At 47.7% G+C, this 3,351-nt stretch overlaps 1 long non-coding RNA gene across 1 annotated transcript; it reads right to left on the bottom strand.

Moving 5' to 3' along the window:
- On the bottom strand, window positions 1-1,618 carry LOC149346078 (uncharacterized). The gene is made up of 2 exons (XR_016292052.1): window positions 1,281-1,618; window positions 1-628 (listed from the first exon to the last, which is right to left on the bottom strand). It is a non-coding gene; the product is annotated as an uncharacterized LOC149346078 (long non-coding RNA).
- Between the last annotated feature and the right edge of the window lie 1,733 nt (window positions 1,619-3,351).

Consider the following 3,351-nt stretch of genomic DNA (forward strand, 5'->3'; position numbering starts at 1 on the left):
TAGACAAATTTCGGTTTATTGGTCATGGGCATGCAAAGGCGCTATAAATAAATGTAAGACAATATAATATACATACAGTAAACAGAACTAATGAAGCATCAAGGTAACAAAATTGAACTGCCAGGTAGTAACCACAGATTTGTAAAACAAACATACCCTTTAAATATGAAAACATAAATTGTACTCATGATCACACTTAAGACTTAGACCATGTCACATACAGTAGAACAGGTCACTGCAAAAAACATCAAGGAAACGAAGGCAGTCATGGTTCGCAGTCCAAAATAACACAAAACTTTTAGCAACATACGGTTAAGCACAAAACATATATGATGAAAAACAATTGCAATCGACTAGAATGAGGAACTTGGGTTACTTCACATAATATGGCACTGCGAGAACAAATCAAAGCAATAAACACTCCACATACAAACAAGCACATGCTCCTCTCTTGTTTTGGAACACTGTGGTGTGGACAGGTACGATGGGCAGTCCTTGAATATTGAAGGCACAGCGCTAGGGTCCAGTCGTGGCACCGGCAAAGTGGTCTCGATAACCTTTCCAGTCCTTGGGTCATGATAGACTGTTTTTTTAAAATAAAGCTCTCATGGAAGTGCAGCGCACAGACCTGCAAAAACGAAAACAGGGGACTGTACTACAAAAAGATATCACAGTGTCTCCGAAAGGACATTAATTATGTATACGTGCTCAAGGTAGTTTTTTTTTTTGGTATTGGCAGATTCTTTCCTGATGCAAGCACAGGCTGAACGAACACTTTTCGCAGAAAACACATGGTATTTGGTGTTTAACCGGCAGCAATGTCGACAGACGCGTCGGCAGGAATGTCGACAGACGCGTCGGCAGCCGTGTCGACAGACGCGTCGGCAGGAGTGTCGACAGACGCGTCGGCAGGAGTGTCGACATTGCTGCCGACGCGTCTGTCGACACGGCTGCCGACGCGTCTGTCGAAATTCCTGCCGACGCGTCTGTCGACATTCCTGCCGACGCGTCTGTCGACATTCCTGCCGACGCGTCTGTCGAAATTCCTGCCGACGCGTCTGCTAACGACAGTATGAGGCATTAAAGGCTTTCGCCTTAATATGAACACGAAAGAATTTCGCTTGTCAGCCGTAGGAAGCATTCGGAGAGTCGCCTCGTCCTTTTATGCGGTACAACGGATTCTAGGCCTAACGCTCAATATGCTCGCACTGACAATGAACTTTGCGTAGCGTAAAAGCGGGCATGAAGGTACACAACAAGCTAATTGAAGCAGTTCTTACCCTTGAAGAAGCTGTAACTTGGTAGTCCTTGCGTGGTATTGCACGCAGCCAGTTGTTCCGCTGGGCATCGTCCTTCGGAAATCAGAAGACTTGAATTTTCGAGTCTTCGTCGTAGTTTCCCCAGCATTTCGGCACACAGCACTTGTAAGGCATGCTGATAGCCGCACTTCACTTCTTGACAACCACCACGCGCGCCGATCATGCGCAGGAACGCGCACCCAGTGCAGAAACACAGAACAACGCCAGAACGATGCACGCAACGGCAGGCTTCCTGCCGCTGGTCCGCGCGCGCCGACTGCGGGGTTCGTCGGTTCGTTTCGTGCGCGCGCGCCTCCCGACTCTCGTAGAGGCGATCGCCTACCGGAAATGACGTTGGTCACGTGACATTTGGGAGCGCGCAGGCCTGAAGTCTTCTAGGAGGTATTGGCTTAACTCGCTCAAATCCCAATTCCATACTCCGCCCGCGTCGAGCGACGCGGCAGAAAACATAACAGACAGGGAGATCCCTCCTCCTGTGGAGAGTCGCGCCGCGGCCCTGGAAACCCGGGTGACCGCAACTGAAACACAATTGGCGGACCTCCCCAAAATTATCCATGATACCATCGCGCGTCAGGTGGAGAGTGTCATCGCACAGGTGACAAAAGCCGTAACGCACATTATCCAAAAATGGATAAAAGACAATCCGCGCGTCCTTAAACGCGTAGGACCTATCAGGGACGCTAACCGCCCCTCAAAATTCAATAGAGCTATTCCCGATGAGGTAGACTTTTCGGAAGACTCCTGCACGTCTGCGCCCAGCACTAGCGGACTGTGTAGTCTTTGTGAACACAAATTATGGAAAACAAACTGCTTTTTTCTCCGCCATCAAAACCTGGAATTCATTACCACAAGCAATCAAATCCGCACGTTCGCAGCCCGCTTTCTACACTTTACTAAAAAAACATCTCCTATCAACCCATTCCGCTTCATGCCATGCTTAAGGTTGCCTTCATCTTATTTTATGTTCCCCACTCTGACAGCAAACGGTCATATTGTTAATCTTCTGGAACCTCTTTTTTTTTTCTTTCTCCGCCTGTGTATTACATCTGCATTTATTTAATGCCCATTGTTATCTGATGTCTTTTTGTGTTCTTTCTATTGCTCTTATGTTTTGCTATTTTATGCCTTTTTTGTTAAATTATGCCCGCTAACTATTGTATAACTTATTCATTACCGCAAATTACACTAATAGGTTTTAACTTGATTGTATACTTTTATAGCTCCTCTGCCAAACTTATGCACTTTCCTTATGTATTCCTGATGGGAGGTCCCCCTGACAGTTTTCACTTTGGGACCTCCTACTGTACTAACTTTTTTATGAAACTTACAACTCATTTGTATTTCGTTTTAATAAACCTTCAAACCTTCAAACAACGTGACCCCACCCTCCGCCTCCGACGAGGGCCCCCAACCCTAAGTCGCGAGCAAAAACAACTCAGCCGCTTACACTAACGCAGTGGAACTGCCAAGGTCTCAAGAACCACAAGAAGCGGACTCATCTCCACGTCTATTTTGAGAACCTTGAGTTCCTCGTCGCCGTGGTTGCCCTTCAGGAACCCGGCGCCGGTGCCAAACTCACAAACTACACTACATTTCAACACAACCCGCAAACATGTATACTTGTTCACAAGCGATACACAGCGCAGGAGGTGACACTTCCCACAACACCGTCTTTCCCATACACGGTGCTTTTAGTGCTGCCCCTAAAGCGGTCTGACCTACCTGTACACATTCTAAATATCTACTGCCCACCGAAACTTAAGAACGTCACGTTCAATGAAATTTTCACTCAAGCTATGCAGGTGGCGGGTAGGGATCCCCTCCTAATCGTCGGCGATTTCAACGCCCCGAGCAGGCTATGGGGATACCCCCGGGAGGACAGGCGTGGGAGGAAGCTTGCGTTACTTCTTTCCACACTTGGACTCACCCTGCACACTGACTCCGCCAACCCAACACGTGTCGGCAATTCCATTCAACGAGATACTTGCCCGGATCTCACATTTACACGCAACATACGCCATGCCGACTGGCT

The sequence above is a fragment of the Amblyomma mixtum genome, chromosome 4, assembly GCF_055824585.1.
Source record: "Amblyomma mixtum isolate Tamu chromosome 4, ASM5582458v1, whole genome shotgun sequence".
Classification (NCBI taxonomy): domain Eukaryota; kingdom Metazoa; phylum Arthropoda; class Arachnida; order Ixodida; family Ixodidae; genus Amblyomma; species Amblyomma mixtum.